Raw genomic sequence first — 20,595 nt, forward strand, 5'->3', positions numbered from 1 at the left:
CAGGCGCCAGGCCATGCCAGACCTGCAGATCCCCTGAAGAGGGACACCAAGCCCAAGCCCAGTGGCCAATGACCCTGGCGGGGACATGGGCAGGAGCTGCGTGTCCCGATTCTCCTCAGGATGGCTTTGTCTTCCTTTGCTCTGTCAGTCACACCAGTGGTGTCTCAGAGGTTCTCCCGAATGCTGCAGGGGACCATGAGGCTAGGGATTGGATGTGGGGCTTTTGCAAGCCAGCCCTTGGTTGGAGCCATCTTCCACCATCCTTGGGATAGATCTGACCCAGGGGTCAGGGATATTCTTGGTCCCTTTTCTCCCCAGAAGGTGTCACCTGCTATCATTGCTGTTACTATAACCTGGTTCCCAAGGAAGATTGGAGACTTGTTCATCAAATGGAAATAGTCCCCAGAAAGGAGACTTTAAGTTCACATCAGTCCAGATGTTCACTTTTTAAAATTTGAACTTTTTTTTCTTTTTTGCTTTTTGGGTCACACCCGGCAATGCTCAGGGGTTACTCCTGGCTCATGCACTCAGAAATTACTCCTGGTTACTCTTGGCTCTGCACTCAGGAATTACCCCTGGCAGTGCTCGGGGGACCATATGGGTTGCTGGGAATCGAACCCAGGTCGGCCGCGTGCAAGGCAAACGCCATACCTGCTGTTCTATCACTCCAACCTCTAAAATTTGACCCTTAGGACCAGGACATCACTCAGCAGCAGAGCCCTTGCCTGGCATGCATGAAAAGCAAAGCAAAATAGAGTAATAAAAATTGATGTTTACAAGTGGAAATAACATTTCCACTTGTAAATGTTGTGGGGGTCTAATGAGCATATTTTGTGGATATTCATTGCTAATGTATCTTCTTGTCCTTTCCAGACCCCTGAGACTGGGCCCAGCCCTCTGCCTCCTAGGAGCTGGTACATTGCTGTCTCACTCTCTCCAATTATTAGTTTGTAAGTTTGAATAGTGCTGAGGGCTGGGCACCAAATAGTTGGTTTTTTGGTGTTGTTTTTTTTTTTTTTTTTTTTTGCTTTTTGAGTCACACCTGGCAATGCACAGGGGTTACTCCTGGCTCTGTGCTCAGGAATTACTCCTGGCGGTGCTCAGGGGACCATATGGAATGCTGGGAATTGAACCTGGGAATTGAATCGGCCCGGCCGCATGCAAGGCAAAGACCCTACCTGCTGTGCTATTGCTCTAGCCCCTAAATAGTTTTTTATGTTTGTTTTTGTTGTTGTTGTTTAATTTTTCTTTTATTTTAATTATTTTATTTTTTATTGAATCACCATGAGATATACAATTATAAAACTTTTCATGATCGGGTTTCAGTTATACAATGTTCCAACACCCATCCCTCCACCAGTGTACATTTCCCACCATCAATGTCCCAGTTTCCTCCTGCCAGCCCCCATCACCCCCCCACCCCAAGCCTGCCTCTGTGATAAACACTTCTCTCTCACACTTTCTCTCCTTTTGGGCATTATGGTTTGAAATACAGAATTAGAGAGGTTACCATGTTTGTTCCTTTACTACTTTCAGCATGCAGTTGTTATCCAGAGTGATCATTTCCAACTATCATTGTCATAGTGGTCCCTTCTTTATCCCAACTGCCTTCTCCCCCAGCACCTGAGGCAGGCCTCTGACGGTGGACCAGTCCTCCTGGCCCGTGTTTCTATTGTCTTTGGGTATCAGTCTCATACTGTTTATATATGTGTGTATGTATATATATATATGTATATATATTCATTATTAAAGCATTACTACAACATTTGAAAAAATAGCATGCCACTCATATTCCCAGTGTCCTGCATAATAACCTCTCATTTCCCCAGACTTCCTTCTGGCCTTTTTATTTTATTTTATTTTATTTATTTGTAGTACTGTGGGATTGAACCCAGGACCTTACACATGCAAGGTAAGAGTTCTACCACTGAACCACACCCCAACCCTGGGATTATGTAGAAACCTATTATACATAGTAATTATCGTTGTTTTTGGGAAATTTAGGTTCTTTGTGCTCAGATTTGTACATACATCTTTTTAAGGCAGATTATTTATTTCTAACAGCCCTATGGTCGCCTGTCAGGTTCTATGTCATTATTTATTTGGGTATTCTTCTATAATTGGCACTTAATTTACCTGTTTTTCACTCTCATGGAGTTAGTTTTATTTACTGATTCTTGGTGTAATGTATTCATAACATATATATATGTGTATGTATGTATGTATATATATATTTATATGCAGGACTGGAGAGATAGTAGAGTAAGATGCTTGCCTTAAACACAGCTAACCCAGGTTCAATTATAGCCAGGAGTAAGCCCTGAACACTGCTGGGTATAGCCCCCTAAAAGCAAACAAAAACATGAGCCAGAGTGATAGTACAGTGGAGAGGGTGTTTGCCTTGCACTCGGTCAACTTGGATTCAATCTCCAGCATTCCATATGGTCCCCCTAGCACCACCAGCAGTAATTCCTGAGTGCAGAGCTAGGAGTAACCCCTGAGCATCACTGGGTGTGACCTAAATAGCAAAATTTAAAAATTAAGATTTTTTTTTAAAAAAAGCAAACAAAAACAAAATAAAACCAAACAAAAACAACTTTCATGGGGCCAGAGCGATAGTGAGTAGAGGGTCTTGCCTTGCATGCAGCTGATCTGAGTTTGATCTGTGGTATCCCATGTGGTCCCCTGATCCCTGCCAGGAGTGATCCCTGAGCGCAGAACCAGGAGTAAGCCCTGAGCACCACTAGGTGTGGCCAAAAAAAAAAAAAAAGAAGAAGAAAAAGAAAGAAAGAAAGAAAGAAAGAAAGAAAGAAAGAAAGAAAGAAAGAAAGAAAGAAAGAAAGAAAGAAAGAAAGGAAGAAAGAAAGAAAGGTAAAGAGAGAATTTTAAGTTAGAGAGTTAAAAATAGGATAAGAAATGAACCCCAGATTCAATTGCTTCAAACACTAAAGTGATTCCAGTGATATGCTATCTAGTGAAAATCATGTTTCATAGTTTATCCTTCAGAACATTTCCAAACGGATCATTCCCAGAAGTTTAGATTGGGTCTGGCCCTAGTACCTCAGGCTTCTGATGGCAGACTTCTAGGGAGGGCCACCAGCACCAAGTGCCTTGGCAGTGGCATTTAAGAACTACATCCCTTCGGGAGGACCACTATCAGGGCTGGACACATGGCTGTCCTGGGTGGTGTCTGCCATGGGCTGGTCAAGCACAGATGCATGACTAGACTGTCCTGGTGTGGGCCATCCAAGGTCAAGTCAACAGATGGGATCATTGTACTGCATGTACCGTGCAGGCTTAAGCAACTGGAAACCTGGACAAAATATATGAATCAACTGTTTCCCAGCGCTGAACAAATAGGCAGTACAGAGCTGGGATTCCTAAGAAAAGGGAAACTAACGTAAGTACTATCATCATCAGGACTTCTGCCTAAAGCTCAGGCCCAGCAGCAGTGGGAATGAGGACCCAGGTACTTCTCAATGGCTTTACAGCATGGCAATGTGGAGCTGGGCACACTGGGGCCTCATCAGTGACTCCTGAGAGTCCAGGAAGGAGGGAACCCTGAAGGGCAGGAGCTCCAGAAATCTTCCCTCAGTGCCCATATTTCTGTGACTTACTGGGCTATGTGCGCAGAGCAGGTTCTGGAGTGAGGGCCACACCAGCCGATGGGGGGGAGGGCAAGGGGAGGGGCCATGGGGTGACAATCCCAGGAACTCAGCTGCAGTGGCCAGCTTCCACTGACCCAGGATTCTGCCGGGATTTCCAAGGGTCCCATCATAGTATGGGGGTAAAGAAGCCCCAAACAGAGAGAATGTGAAAACCCACCATCACCACAGTTTAAAAATAGGTCTCGAAAAGGCCAGGCCAGACTGTAAGCACAGGAACTATTCATCTACACAGGCTTGGAAGAATGAAAAATTATAGACCAAAGTCCTTTGATATTACAGAGGCAGTAATCCTCGAGAAGGCATTTCCAGTCTACTTCAGTCAAGTCATGATGAGCTGAGTTATTGCAGAGATGAAACATTGGTGCAGGGACCAGAGAAATAATGCAGTAGGTAGGGTGCTTGCCTTGCACATGGCCAACCTGGGTTTGATCTGTGACACCTCATATGGTTTCCAGAGCACCACTAGAAGTAATTCCTAAGTACAGAGCCAGGAGTAAGCTCTGAGAACCGCTGGGTGTGGCCCTCTCCCCACCAAAAAAAAAAAAAAAAAAGAAAAGAAAAGTTGGCTCAACATCTGAAAGTTAATCAACATAGTTCTTCATAACAAACTCAGGAAGGCAAACTTCATGATCAGAAATAAATCTTGTAGTGTTATTTAATACAATTCAGGGTGCAGGGGCCAGAGAGATAGTATAGCAGGTAGGATGCTTGCCTTATATGTGTCCGACCTGGGTTCAATCCGTGGCATCCCCTGTAGTTCCCTAAGCACCACCAGTAGTGATTCCTGAATACAACGCCAGAAGTAACTCCTGAGCATCGCTAGGTATGGTCCAAAACAAAAACAAAAGGAAATTCAGGGTGCAGGATGTGGGTCAGTGGTAGAGCACCTGAAGCATGCCTGAAGCCAGGAGTGTGATTCCCAGAGCCACAACAAGTGTGACATCCTGGCACCCCACAAGCACATGTTTAGCCCTGGTGGACCACAACTACAGGAAGGGAAAGAAAGGAGGAAATAAAAAGAAGTAATATAAGTCACATAACATACAGAGCAAGGAGCTTTAAAAATTCAGTATTTATTTGTGGTTTTAAAAAAAAAATGTAGCAAGCCAGGACCCAAAGAGATTTTTCTTAACTTGATTTTTAAAAATCTACAAAGTTCCCTTTATTTAATTTTGTGTGAATAAAGCTAGAGACTTTTCCTCTAAGATCAGGAACCAGGCAAGAATGTGTGAGCTTACCACTTCTATTCACTATTGTTTTAGAGGTTCTAGCAAGTGCAAAAGGCAAGAATGAAAATTCAAAGGCATACAATTGCAAAGAAAAAATCAAAACCATCTTTATTTACAGGCATCATCATTATCAGTATAGAAAAGCCTTTGAAATATACATGAAAGAATAACAAGTAAATTTAAGAATAACAAGTAATTTTACAGGTATACAGGCATTGGTATTGGTTTGTTTTTTGCTTTTTTGGGGTCACACCCGGCATTGCACAGGGGTTACTCCAGGCTCATGCAATCAGGAATTACTACTGGCTGTGCTCAGGAGACCATATGGGATTCTGGGGATTGAACCCCGGGTTGGCAGCATGCAAGGCAAACACCCTACCCATTGTGCTATCGCTCCAGCCCAGCATTGGTATTAGTAATTGAAGTTAAAACACTTCTTTATTTGGCACTAAAACATTTTATAAATTTAGAGTAATGAATAGTATAAAATACATGCAAAAGTTTCTTTATTGATAACTACAAAACACTAAAGCAAGAAAAATTAATTCCTAAACAAATGGAGACATGCATACGCACCTGGCAGTGATGTGTTTCCTACTGTTCTCAATTTCTGTTGCCTTTGCAAAGTTGTTTCCTTACCATCTTTCTTTATATCCCACAAATGAGAGATCGGTCAGTTCAGTCTGTCTCTCTCCTTCTGACTAACTTCACTCAGATCCATCCACCTAGTGGAAGAAAATTGTATGATTTTTGTCTTGTAGTGAGTAGCATTCCATTGTGTATATGTAGCATAGTTTACTGTACACTCACTCCCTGGCTCAAAAACTGACCTTTTTGGGAGCTGGAGTGATAGCACAGCGGGTAGGGCATTTGCCTTGAACGCGGCTGACCCGGGTTCAATTCCCAGCATCCCATATGGTCCCCCGGGAACCACCAGGAGTAATTTCTAAGTGCAAAACCAGGAGTAACCCCTGAGCATTGCCGGGTGTGACCCAAAAGGCAAAAAAAAAAAAAAAAGAACTGACCTTTTTGGAGCAATAGCACAGTGGGTAGGGTGTTTGCCTTACCTGTGGCTGACCCAGGTTCGATTCCCAGCATCCCATATGGTCCCCCAAGCACTGCCAGGAGTAATTTCTGAGTGCAGAGCCAAGAGTAACCCCTATACATTTCCAGGTGTGACCCAAAAAAATAAAATAAAATAAATGGCTAGAGCAGTAGCACAGCGGGTAGGGCGTTTGCCTTGCACGCGGCCAACCCGGGTTCAATTCTCAGCATCCCATATGATCCCCTGAGCACCGCCAGGAGTAATTCCTGAGTGCAGAGCCAGGAGTAACCCCTGTGCATCACTGGGTGTGACCCAAAAAGGAAAAAAAAAGATAAAATAAAATAAAAAAGAACTGACCTTTCAACAATCTAATCAATTGCGCCAGAGAGATTGTGTAGTGGATAGGGTGCTTGTCTTGAAAACAGTCAACTTCAGTTTAATCTCCAGCACTGCAAAGGATTCTGAGCATCACCAGGAGTGATATCTGAGCACAAAGCCAGGAATAAGCTTTGAGCACTGCTAAGTGAGAATAAAAAATAAATAAACAGGGGTTACTCTTGGCTCATGCACTTAGGAATTACTCCTGGTGGTGCTCAGGGGACCATATGGGATGCTGGAAATGAAATCTGGGTCGGCTGTGTGCAGGGCAAATGCCTGACCCATTGTGCTATCGCTCCAGCCCCTAAAATCAAAGCTTACATATTATATAAAAAGCACTTAAGTTAGACACTACTTCTGGTCCCAGCAAGTGCTTGCAGCCATGTCTCCAGACTGTGAACTAAGCCTTTGCCCCATGCCAACTGAGAAGGGGAAATATCCTTCTTCCTCGGTTTTTCTTCCCTTTGTGGGAAGAAGCGACATGGCGTCCACCATATTATGGAACTTTTAAGCAGGTATGAACTTGGTGGCGCGGGAATGAGGGAAAAAAATGTGTTTTGAACTTGAAACAGCGGGACGCTTGGGCAGTCTCGAGCCAGGGCCAATACCGGCTCGCGCTCCACCTAGATTCGGCCCGGTGGCCATGCTTTTGTACGGCCGCTTTGCTGCTGAACGACCAAGATCCAGAGCCAGCTACACTACTTCTGGTCCCAGCAAGTGCTTGCAGCCATGTCTCCAGACTGTGAACTAAGCCTTTGCCCCATGCTGCCCCAGGAAGGGAAATGATGCAATTTCCAACATAAATCTCCCTGGGCTTAATTACTAAAGTACAGAAATCCTATACTGCGTGGCCGCTACTGCGGCCACGTGACTTCATATCTCTTCATTCTCATCAATGGAAAACTAATTATCAAATTCTTTTTTGTCAGTAGGGCCATATTTTTGGGAGGTAAACTCCAACAACAAGTTGTGTGTTGAAACTCCAACAACAATAGTGAGTTTTGTGTTTAAATATGGAATGTAATCAAGGTAAAGAGAAAATGAAGTGAAATTTATCAGTTATGCAGGCGAGGGTTGGGGGGTAGGGGGTGGGAGGTATACTGGGGTTTTTTTCGTGGTGGAATATGGGCACTGATGAAAGGACGGGTGTTTGAGCATTGTATAACTGAGACATAAGCCTGAGAACTTTGTAACTTTCCACATGGTGATTCAATAAGATAAATTAAAAATAAATAAATAAATAAACAAACAAACAAAAATAGGTCAATTCTTCACAAATTGACATAGAGATTAAATTTGGGTGTTTTTGTTTGTGTGTTCGATTTTTTTTTTTGGTGGAAAGTAGTAGAATTTGTCAAGTTGATACTAAGATTCACTTCTTCATGGAAAGCTAAGGCACTAGAATAGATAAAACAATATCAAAGAAAAAAATATATTGTCCAGAGATCTGCACAATCTGATCTCAAGACTTCTTGCAAAGCTGTGGTCTTCAAGATAGGGCAGGATTGGAGAAGGGATGGGCACCCAACCCATGGAACAAAAAGGAGACCAGGAATAGCTCCACACAAATGCCAGTGACAGAGATTTGACTAGGCATTAAAGCAATCTACAGAAAGTAGATTGTTTGGGTGCCAGTCCTTGCAGGATATCTAAAGGACTGTCAGAGATGGAGGGTCTGACACTCAGGGGGTGCCTCTGGGCCCCAGAGACAAAATTGGGAGGTTCCTGAGTTGGGGGGGGTAATACATACATATACGTAGTTATGTTATATGTGTGGTTATAAATTGTACATGTTTGAAACTAAAAGAAGGTGCAAACGATTAATTCTGAAATATTGAGACAAACTTTTTTTTTTGGCTTTTTTGGTCACACCCGGAGATGCACAGGGGTTACTCCTGGCTCATGCGCTCAGGAATTAACTCCTAGCATTGCTCAGGGGACCATATGGGATGCTGGGAATCGAACCCAGGTCGGCCACGTGCAAGGCAAATGCCCTACCCGCTATGCTATCGCTCCAGCCCCTGAGACAATTTTAAAAAATTATTAATTGATGAGGGAAAAACAAGCTAAAAAATGTGTGAATCTGTATCTGTACCTTCATGTGACTCGCTAATTAAAGAATAAGATAATTTTTTTAAAAAATTATTAATTGAGGGCTCAGAGAGATTGCCCAGTGGTCTGGATGCAGGCTTTACAATCAGAAGACCTGGATTTGATCCCCAGTACCACATGGTCCCCCAAGCACCTCCAGGAGTGACCCCTGACTACTGAGCCAGGTGTGGAACCAAAAATCACTGTCACTGTCATCCCGTTGCACATCGGTTTGTTCGAGCGGGCACCAGTAACGTCTCTCATTGTGAGACTTATTGTTACTGTTTTTGGCATATCCAATATGGCACGGGTAGCTTGCCAGGCTCTGCCATGAGGGTGCGATACTCTCGGTAGCTTGCCGGGCTCTCCGAGAGGGGCGGAGGAATCGAACACGGGTCGGCCGCGTGAAAGGTGAACACCCTACAGCTGTGCTATTACTCCAGCCCAAAAATCAAATGAAAAAATAAAATTTTATATATGTATATATATAGAGAGAGGGGGGTAAAATTAGTCTACGTGTGTAAATGTTATATGCTTCAGGGGCACTCTGGTGCATTTGGGGAATGACTTACGCAATGGAGAAGACACCCAGAATTATTTCCGGGTTCCTCTGAGCAGCACTCGCCTCTGTGAAGTGTGTGCTTGCCTGCCATTTCTGAACCCCGCTGGCGCTACAACAAAGCGGGCACTCTCCACTCCCTGCAGCCAAGTGTGTGTGAGCCCCTCAACTACAGGGAACAGTCCCACAACCGAGTGTGCAAGCATGGAAACCCAGCAGTGCCACCCTGTCTTCTCAGTAGTAAACTGCTGCAAAGGGGGAAAAAAATCAAATCAAATCAAGTGTGTGTTGGCCAGGCCTCCAAGTGCACACTGGGGACCTGTTGTATGTGTGTTTGTATGTTTGTGTGTGTGTGTGTGTTGTGGGTTAGGGGTGGGGTTGCTTATGAAGAGCCAGTCTCTTCATTTCAAAGTCACCTGGTATTTTTGGTCTTCTGTACCTTTTGTAACTTCCTCTGAATAAGAGGAAATATGGTTGCCGGTTGTGTTGAATTTACTTTAAACAAATCAAAGCACTGATTTCTGCTTCCTGTCTCTGAAATATTTGAACTGCAGGCGGCTTCAAAGGGCAGCATAGCTGTGTTCTTGAGTGATTGTGCATCTGTTGGATTATATTGTAAACAGTTCAAAGCTTTGCATTGTATAGAAACCTCTGCGGCAAACAACATTCAGATAGCATTTTCTGTCCGAGCACTGGCAGAGAACTCAGTGTGACTTCTTAATTTGTCTTGCGCTGGTTATAGAGTAAATTTAGATCTCAGCTGAATATTTATGTAAACTCAGAGTTTATACTTCCTGTTTGTTCCCGCACTGCCCAACTTGGTCCCTAAAATGTTTATCACATACATGGCAGGTGGTTGGGAAGGGCAGCGGGAAGGAGAGAGAATAAAGCAAAACCAAAATAATATCTGTAGTTACTTTCCTTGCGAGTTCAGGTTGCTGAAATGTCACCTAGATTAGCAGCATGTTTGACACAGACCTTCTCCAGAACCACATTATTATTATTATGGGGGGTGAGGAGTGTTGAGGTTTCAGAATCCAACCTCCTGGGGCCCCAAAGAACAGATGCCGCCTCATGGCAGTTACAGCGCATATGGAAACACATCTGGATTCCTGAAGTTCACTTGTTTTGTATCTTTGTTTTTGTTTTGTGGGGTCTTAACCAGCTGAACTCAATGACTTTTCCTGGTTCTGTGCTCAGAGATCACTCCTGCTAGGGCTTGGGGGACCATATGGGGTACTAGGGTTGGAACCAGGGTCAGCTGTGTGCAAGGCAAGTGCCTTAATCCCTGTGTTTTCTCTCTGGCCCAAGATCAGCTCTTTTCAAAGATAGTTCCCTAAAAGGCTAGAGATAGTACTGTGAGTAAGGTAAGAGATGGTGATTGGAAATGGAGGGAGAAGACCGGATCTTCAGTAGGAAGCTTGCCACTGGACCGGGGCGAGGTGAAGGAGTGAGGGAAGGGAACACTAGGACAACAGGGGACAGGGAAAGTGGCTGCCACAGAGGCAAGCTGGGGTGCAGAAGGGAAACTGAAATATTGCTGGAGGGACTGGTGTTGGAACAGCATCCACTTGAAACTCAGTCATAAAGATCTCAATCACGAAAATCATAAATTCATGGTGATTCAATTTTTTAAAAAAGAGAGAGATGGTACTGTGAGTAAGATGCTTGCCTTGAACACAGACAGCCTGGGTTTGATTCCTAGCACCCCATAGAGCCCCCTGAGCACCCCCAGAAGTGATCCCTCAGTGCAGAACCAGGTAATAAGCCCTGAGCACCACAAGGTGTAGCAGTCCACCCCCGACAGTAACAACAACAACAACAACAAAACCCAGTTCTCTGAGCTCTGCTGGAACCACTCCTAGTCCAACTTCTGCAAAGGTTTCCCGACTTACTGGATGCTGCACCCGCCTCGTCTCCTTTCTGTGGAAGCCACCTGATTCTGCACAGAAGTGACTTCTGGTGGTATTCACGGGACCATAAGCAGGGATTAAATGGAAGTGGCCACATGAAAGGCAAGTGCCTTCACCACCATGCCCTACCTCTTTGGCCCCCACCACCCTTTTTCAGAAACAAACAAAACTCTCAGCACTCTCTGGAAATGTGGCTTCTTTAAGTGATTAACAGAAAGTGCTCCCCAGTTGTGCCACCTCCATGCACAGTCTCCCCTACTCTGTGGGGGGGCAGGGGGGAGGAGCTGGCATGCTCCAAAGAATCAGCTTCCCTGATTCTGTTCCACACAATCCTGAGGCCCAGATCAGCCCTGGGCACTCTGCAGCTGGTTGGTGTCCAGGAAGAGGGCGGTTTTGTGGGTGACCCCACACTCTTGCATGAGCCATGGGAGAAGCCCTTCACTCCCTCAGGGTCTAGGGCCATGAGGCATTGTGGGAAAAGCCTTGGGGAGGGGTCACTGGGGGCTGCCAGACACTAGTTAGTGCTGGGGTTCAGGACCAGGCGTCTTGGGCCCTGAGCTGGATGTGGTCTGGAGAAGAAGCCCTGTGTCCTGGCAGCAGCTCCTCACCCATGACCTTGTCCACACAGGCTCGGTGAATTTGCACGCACACTCTCAGAGGCGCTACTTGGGGGCAGCCAGGAGACTGGGGCCATGTGACATGACACGAGCTGCAGAAAGGCTGAGAGACCCCTGGGTGAAACAGAAGCAAGCCCCTCGCTGCTGGCCTTGTCCTTGTCCCAGGGCTGGGCAGGGCAGGCCTGGCAGGAAGCGGGCTGGCAGACTACGGTGGGTGCTAGCACTTTAATCTCTTGCCTATCTTTGCTCAGGGACTGTGAGAGCTCCAGTTCCGTTTTCACTTCTTTGGAAATGCTGATAAGCGGGGAACAGCATAAATCAAGCGCCAAATGCCATGCTTCCTGCCTTAGGAAGCAAAACCTAAGTATGACCTTTGCAAGTACCCCCGGCCACTATTCTTTTTGTCCATTTTTATTTTTTTCTTCCAAAGTGAATTTTCCTTCCTTTTTTTCCTTCTTGTGGTTGACCTCAAAGAACTCAAAATGGGTCATTTCCCCCATTTGTGAGCAGACAGTTCAGTGGCCTTAAGCAGTGATTTCATCACACCCGTTCCCATCCTCCCCGGGAGAAACACTGCCTCTTGCTCTCACTCTCTGCTCCCCTGGGTTCTCTCCAGGGCCTGCCTAAGGCTGCTTCTCTCCCCTTTTGCCCAGAAATTGGAGTGGCAGTGGGGCCCACACCAGGATTCGTATCTTGGTGGGTACGAATGGGGCAGGGGTGCCATGTATGTGGACCAATGGGCACCAGAAGAAGCTGGGTAAGGTGTATGGAGTGAGCACTGGGTACAACACCCTTGATGCAGCATACACACACACCCGCCCCCCACCCACACTGTCGTATTCATTTCCTATGTGCTGCTTGTCTTTGCTCTCATCCTTCCAGATTGGACCCACGAGAGAGCTAGTTTCACCTGCCCCCTGGACTTGAGTGGAGGAGCAAGGGACTCCCCTAGGCTGAGAGTTTTATTTTGTTTTGCTTTGTTTCACTTGTTTGCTTTGCTTTGTTTCACTGCCATGACCTGTGAGTAGCAGAGATTTTGTGCCCATTTTTGCAAATAAGAAAACAGGCATGCTGGCACCGATGCCTGGCACGCACCAGGCCCCAGATTCAGTCCCTGGAACCACATGGCCCCTGAGCACCATTGGGTATATACCTGGTGGCTCCCAACACTGCTGGGAAGACCCCCCCACCCACCCACCCACAGAAAACTTAAGCAGGTACAGAGAAGCCAGATCAAATAGGAAAGTGTCAGAGTTGAGATTCTGGCCACTTGGTGACGTGTATGCGCTGGGAGCTGGCAGCTGCCACATAGTCCTTGGGTTTCTTGACACGTACTATAGGTAGAGAGGCAGGAGGAGAGAAAAGGGCCTTGCTGCCCAGGAGTCAGGTCCATGCCATGGAGTGCATGGACCCCACCCTGACCTTCGTTCACCCCGTGCTGTCAGGGCTGGGATGTTACCTGCAGGAACAGTAATTATGATGTAACCACAGCAGTGCTGAGCAGGTGCCCTTTCTGGCTTCATTTTCTTCCTCCCTTCCTCCTTCCTTTCTTTTCTTCTTTCTTTCCTATCTTTCTTTCCTTTCCTTCTTTCTCTTTCTTCTTCTTTCTCTTTCCCTCCCCTCCCCTCCCCTCCGTTCCCCTTCCATCCCCTTCCCTCTCCTCTCTTCTGCTCCTTTCTTCTCCTCCCCTTCCCTTCGTTCTCCTCCCCCTCCCCTCCCCTCTTTTCCCCTCCCCTCTCCTCTCCTCCCCTCCCTTCCCCTTCCATCCCCTTCCCTCCCCTTTCCATTCCTTCCATCCCCTTTCCTTCCCTCTCCTCTCCTCTCCTCTCCTCTCCTCTCCTCTCCTCTCCTCTCCTCTCCTCTCCTCCCCTTCCCCTCCCCTCCCCCCTCTCCTCTCCTCCCCTCCCCTCTCCTGTCCTCTCCTATCCTCCACTCTCCTCCCCTACTATCCCCTCCCCTCTCCCCTGTCCTCTCCTATTCTCCCCTCTCCTCCCCTACTCTTCCCTCCCCCTCCCCTCTCCTTTCATCTACTCCCCTCACCTCCCCCCTCCTCTCCTCTTCTGTCCCCCAGTGCCATCCAGAAGCTACTCTCTGCTCACTGCTTTGGGGAGGTCCCTCCCAGCATTGGTTTTCAGAATTTCTCAGGGTGCCATACAGTGATGGAGTCAGACCAGGCTTCCTGCATACAGAACCTGCCCTCAGCCTGTTGGGCTGCTCTCTGACCCTTCCTGGGTTAATTTTCTGGTGCAAAGGTCTACTGTGCTCTGCAGGAATACGAACTGGCCAGCATGGCTTTTAAGAGCATTTTCAGATGGTGGAAAGAGTCATGCAGACCCGCTGAAGGGTCCAGCAGCGCCTGAGTGACAGTGTCAGCACTGGGCGTGGGGCCAGGCTGTGGCGTGTGTGAAATTTGACCCGGTGGCCCTGCTCCCTCTGTTTTTCCAGCCCGCTTCCTCTGCCGCTGATGTCATTGTGGTTTCAGATTTTGCCCTCTCTGATCCCCGAGCAGGGGGTGTGGAGGAGAACATCTGTAAGAGACCCTCCCTCCCCTCCCGCCTCAGGAGCTCCTAAAGGTGCTTACTTTATTTAAGTAGGGGGAAAGTGCAAAGGAGATTCCATAAGCCGTGACCATGGTGTGAAAATCCAGCATCACGATTCCTCGTAAAGTTTTTTTTTTTTTTTTTCAGTTAAAAACATCACTTCTTGGGGCCGGAGCGATAGCACAGCGGGTAGGGCGTTTGCCTTGCACTCGGCCGACCCGGGTTCGAATCCCGGCATCCCATATGGTCCCCCAAGCACTGCCAGGAGTAATTCCTGAGTGCAAAGCCAGGAGTAAGCCCTGAGCATCGCTGGGTGTGACCCAAAAAGCAAAAAAAAAAAAAAAAAAAAAAAAATCACTTCTTTATTTCGAAGGAAAAATAAAAGACCCTCCCAACCCTTTCCAAAAAACCCGGTAATAATAATAACAACAATTAAAAAATCCTATTAGAAACCATAAGGAAGCACTGAGAGTTTGAGTATTACGTTCTTCAAGTATGCTTTTCGGATTTTTTGTTTTTTAAATTGGTGACTAAACACATATTTTAAAAAACCTTGAAAGTGCGGCCAAGGGATTTTGCTTAAAATTAAGTATTTCGAGGGCTTTCAGAATACTGTAGGAGGGGCTGAGCAGTGACCCTTTGGGGCATGGTGCTCTCACTTCTGCCTCCGAGCCGATTCCTTGTAAAGTTTTAGTGCAGCAGCCACGTTCCATTAGTAGACGGTCTGCGGCTGCGTTCCTGAACTGGAGGCTGCACAGCCCACAGAGTTGAACATCTTCACACCCGGGGTCTTTCCAGAAGAGATTTGCCAAAGCAGCCACAGAGCACCCTTTCCGTGGATGCAGTATTTCAGGTTCAGCATTTTGCATGGTCAGCTCAGACATTTGGCTCTAAATCGCAGCGGGAGGAGCCATGTGCTAGGAAGGCCAACCTGTGTGGTTCATGGGGACAGGCAGGGGCCACTCGTGTCCCTGAATCTGCTGGTACCCGTGGCTGCTCGGGGCTGATACCTCTCGGGAAGGGAGCCCCTGTATTTTCAGGGAGAGGCCCAGGACCTGCCGTGGCCCCCACAGGCAGGCTGTGAAGTTCACTGACCAGCATGGGAAGGGATGGATGCTGACTGGAAATGGCCTCGTGTTGCCACAGAGGTGCCAAGAGCCCCCAGTCTTGTGCTAGAGCCTGTATGTGCTGGGCCTCGGCTAAGCCCTGCATGTACCCACACCGGCCCATCTCTGGGACAATGGCGCCCACAGCCCTTTCTGCTCCAATGTGGCGCTTCTGAATTGGTTCTTGGAACTGGACCCTGAAAGATGGTGGTGGTGAAAAGAAGCCACTGAAGCTGACCTGGAGGAGAGACCTTCAGGGATCTGTAGGGTCTCTGTAGCCCATGTGTATAGTTAGAAAGCGGGTTTCTTTTTTCTTCCCTTCAACATTCAGGTAAAAATTAAGAATAGGACATGTGTGTGTGTGTGTGTGTGTGTGTGTGTTTGTATGTGTATGTTGTGTGTGTGTTGATCTGTTGCTAAGACTCACAGCTTTCTTGTGGTGGCCTTGATTATAAAATGATGGTGAAACATATACAACTTGCAATTTCCCATTCAAACCATTTTTTTTTCCCCCTCTGAGAAATGTTTATTGGATGCCTGCTGGGTCCAAAGTACTTGGTCAGGCTTCAGTGGTACAAAGATAATAGCAAAGAGATTTCACAGGCAAGTGGAGAATGCTTACCCTTGAAGTTGTATATGATGGGGAGAGGGGGAAGGTCCAGGATCTGCTGGTCAACAACTCTGCAAACCTTGACAGCTGACTTTCTGAGGCGCAAGCGTCTGCAAGTTTAAATGTAATGGGGGAGTGCGGAATTGGGGCATCAGTTTTTTGAACTGAAAAGAAGCCAACTTTGATTGTAGAATGACCTCCTCAGCAGAGAAGTGGGAGCAATCCTAAGCACCAAGCTAGGAATAAGCTCCTGCACCACCAGGCATGGCCCCAATATTTAAAAAAAAAACTAAAAAACAGTGATTTATTTTCTGGTTATATGTCCAAAATAATTCAAGTCTTGCCATCGCCGAGGGCAGCCATGCGCTGCACAACCCAGCAGTGGACGTGACTGTGCCAGCCTGGGGACTGTGTCAGGTTCCAAGACCAGGTCCACTGGCTCGGGCCCAGTGCAATCGGGGTCACTGTCCCCACGGGAAGGAGGTGCATTGTGCCAGATGGAGCCAGGAGGAGGTCTCTCTGCAGCGGTGAGCGAGCCTCTTAGTCAGTTGGGAGGCGCTCCTTTGCTATCCCGGGTCAGCTGTGTTTGCTTTGGGAGCACGGTACACAGGATGTACCCTCCTCCCCAGGACGATGGGAGAGTGATGTCAGCCCAGGTGCTTCCTGGACAGGGCTGGGGGTAGGGTCCCCCAAGTGCGGGCTGGGTCACCAAGCTTCAGCCATGCTTACAATAGCATTTCCCCTTGTTGGGACGAGTTTCTCTTCGCATCGCTGTGTCCCCTTGCTGGCCACTGGCTCATTCTCAGCTCCCACTGGCTACCGAAGAGGACAGTGCCTCTTTAGAGCCGGCGTTTGGTGGCAGGCCCTCACCTGCAGACCCCGTGCGCTCTGCTTTGCAGAGTGTTATTTGTCAGAGCCACAGAGTCTTGTAAAGCCTCTATGCACTCACGCGCAGGCTGAGCTGAGCCTCGTCTTTGTCAGGGCTTTGCTGCTGGACAGCCCACAGACCAGTCTTTCCCCTCAGCCACACAAGCCCACTTCCCCTTCAACAAACCAGATGCTTGGAGAACAGAGCTGAGTAGGCCAGAGAGTGGATACTATTTATTTCTGATCACGCATTCTGGCGTGCGGGGTTCCCCCTCCCACCTGCCACACACTGCTGCTCTTACACCAGCGGGAGTCCCACAACTTCATTCTGACAAGACCTACCTGGGCAGCACCAGGTTCCACAGGTGAAGCGCTGAGTCCCACGAGACTGTCCCTATCTCAGAGGCCAACTGCCGGTCTTCCTTACAGAGGGTCTGACCACTTTCTCCTCAGGTCTGATTCATTTGCTAGAGTGGCTAGAGAGAAACATTCTATTACCATATTCGTTATTACTGGAGTAAGTCCACGAGAATAATGCTCAGGAAGAGAGGCGGGGTGGGGGGAGGGCAAGGAAGGGAAGCTTTGGGGGCTGACAGCACAATATGTAAATATTTATGAAAGCATTCGAACAGGGATGCTGAGGGAGGGCCTTTCTGAGAAAACCCAGTGGAAGGGTAGTAGAGCATACGGTGACCCTGGTGGGCCTCCTGCATGTGGCCATCTCCCCCCGGTGCTGCCTTGAAAGTCTGCTGGGGCCCTGCTGCTTGGCCTGGACACGCAGAGGCAGCACAGCGATGGGGTCCAGCCTTGCCCACGCTGCTCCTGCAGGGCTCCTGCGGGCACTGATGTGGCCTAGAATCTTCCCTCCAAGTCTCAGTGGCTAGGATTCCTGGGCCTGCGGTGGCTGGGCAGGAAGAGACTAGCATTTCTACTTCAATTCTCTTCCCAAACGTCGGTTTCGATGATTGGACTGAATTTCATGGCTCCTTTTCTCCCACCATGTTGCATGAGACTAAAGCCTGGCCCCAAGGAGGGGCGGCCTGTCAGTGCCGGAATCAAAGCAACCAACAGCCTGGCGGAGAAACCCAGGCTGCGGCCGGCTAGGCATTCACACGACCTGCTGCCCTGCTAACCTGTCATGTGCAGAGGCCCTTTTGTGCCTAGCGTCTCCCCGCCCAGCGTGGTGACCCTGGGAGGAAGGCTGGCGACAGCTCCTCGCATTCCTCAGAGAGCTCATTGGGAAGGCGAGCCAGAGCCTGAAGTGTACGGAAGCAAGTGAAACCGGGATGTGAGGCAGAGAACAAACTGGCTTTTCAGAGCTCTGCTTTAACTCGTAGGCATTCTCCCCATTACCCTCCCTGTCCTGTTTCCTTTTTTTGTTTGTTTGTTTGTTTTTGGACCACACCCAGCCATGCCAGTTACTCCTGGCACTGTACTCAGGAATTACTCCTGGTGGTGCTTGGGGGACCATAGGGGATGCTGGGAATCGAACCCAAGTGCGAGAACATGCAAGGTAAGAGCCCAACCCACTGTACTACCACTCCGACTCCTGGTGCTCAGATTTTTATGTATGAAAGCATACCAATTACAGTTTGGTAAACGACATTGCTTAAAATAAAATGTAACAAGTAAATAAAATAAAGACAAACAAAAAGAAATAAAACAAACAAAAATTCTGAAAAATCAGCATTTTGTCTCTGCAGTGGTGACTGCTCCCTACATCACTCCTTCCATGGCCTTGGGGTTCCCTGGGACAGAGCCTCTTGGCCTCATGGCTGTGAGGTCTGTTCAGGGCTGTTCTTCACTCCCTGTCATCCTGAGTTAGTCACTGTGGCCTGGTTGAAACTTGTTAGAGGGAATGACAGGAGACCCGGAAGTGCCCAGGCACCAGCAGCAAGGGGGAATTCCACATTCCCCACTACTAGGAACCCCTGCACCCCACTCTGGTTCTTTTTTCTTTCTTTCTTTTTTTTTTTTTTTTTTTGCTTTTTGGGTCACACCCAGCATGCACAGGGGTTACTCCTGGCTCTGCACTCAGAAATTACTCCTGGCAGTGCTCAGGGGACCATATGGGATGCTGGGAATCAAACCTGGGTCGGTCGCATGCAAGGCAAACCCCCTACCCACTGTGCTATCACTCCAGCACCCCCACTCTGGTTCTTAACATGATTTTAACTCTGCACTTTGTCGGTGTAGGCTGGTGAATATAAAACACTTGGGTCCATTATTCTCACTGGCATAGGCCCTTTCACCCTGTGCTTGTCCACTCATAGAAAAATAGGATGCAGGAGCTGGGGGGAAGTTCACAGGGGTGGTGGACACACTTTACATGCATGTATGCCCAAGATCCCTGGCATTGCATGGCCCCCAGGAGCCATATTGCCCAGGGTGCCATAAAAAAAAAAGAAAAGAAAAATGCCATAAAGTCATGTCTTTCAGTTTGTTTTGTTATTTATTAATTTTCAAAAATATTTTAAATCCACCTATATTTAAAAAATAAAAAATTTTCCTGCCAATGGTATCTTTTCAATGAGCAAAAAGTAGGCTGGGCTGCCTTGTTCTGCTGGCACCCCCACAGCCCCTCTTCCCTAAGCCTCAGACTGGGGGCCCTGCTGGAGGTGTACAGGGACAGTCTGTTTGCTAAACGTAGGAGGTTAGGGACAATCTGTAGAGTGGGCAGGGCAGAATCCCAGGTTAAAATAATGGAAGTATGAAATCTCTTGCCTAATGTCCAAAATGAACAAAAACTAGTAAAATAGACATGGAAAGAATTCAGTCATGTACAGAGGGTAATCGGAGGCCTCAGACTTCAGAAGCAGGTGCACCAGGAGAGAAAGGAAGCTGCCGGTATGGGCAGGTGGGGTCCCCCTGTCCTATTTCAAGCATGGACAGCCTCCTCAACTGCAACAGCAACACAAAGGAAAGAGAAGGGGAACAAAAAAATCATCGGGGCCAACAATATGGCTCAACTGGTAGAGAACTGCACATGAGGTCTCAAGGTAGATCTGAGGACTTGATGCCCCCCCAACCCTTCTGGGGTGGACCCTGGGCCTGAGCACTGAAAGAGCACCAACCCTCAGGCCTGGCTGAGCTCACACCCGCTGAGCATCTCAGATAGGGTCTGGCCCCAGGGTCCTGCTAGGTATGGTCTCGACAAGAGAGAAAAAAAGAAAGAAATTCTAAAGCTACCCCCTTACTCCAGAGCATCCTAAAGTGCTAGATAGGGTGTGTTTTGAATTGGGGGCTAGCATTCTATGTGTTTGGTATTTTAATCCACAAGCTTGTAGCTGGAGGCCACCTGCAAGCCCAGTGTCCATGCCAATGTGGCCTCTGCACCTGCAGCTATAGCTCCATCCAGATTCCTGCCCAGGCCCTGCAAGGGCACCATTGGCACTCGTCACTCTAGTTCCTTGGAAGGTGACTGTGGGCTCCAGATGCACCACTCCCAGGGGCCTGTTTTAGGGCTCTGTAAACACTTTCCACATAAGGCCCTTTTCCACCCAGAAAAGGCTATACCCAGGAGTGCAGCCAACAACCTCTGGGATTCACAATGCGCTTGATGTGGAGTTCACTCTTGGTCCTTGAGCATTCAGAAATCGTTGACTGTGACCAATTTTTCCTGACTAACCTGCCACCCTAAACCCTCCCCCCTCCCCAGCCTCCATTCAGTGCTATGACCCCAGGGGTCGTGACAGATAAGGTCATGTGATGTGACTCCAGGGGTCAAGAAATTAGACCCTGTAATACAGCAATGTTGAAAACAAGACAAAAGTCACCAACGCCAAATGCCAAGTCACCAGACTAAGACTTGAACTTACCAGCTTCCACTCCCACAGAAATGGGACCTTTGAGTCCAAAACAGCCTGTTTTGGCCTCTGCCAGACAGACCCCTCCCTGCCCTAAGGGCCTCCTGGCTCCACTCCCTTGAGACTATGACAGTCTTTCTTCACAGACAGGGATTCAGAGCTCCTT

This window comes from Sorex araneus, chromosome 11 (assembly GCF_027595985.1).
Source record: "Sorex araneus isolate mSorAra2 chromosome 11, mSorAra2.pri, whole genome shotgun sequence".
Taxonomy (NCBI): Eukaryota; Metazoa; Chordata; class Mammalia; order Eulipotyphla; family Soricidae; genus Sorex; species Sorex araneus.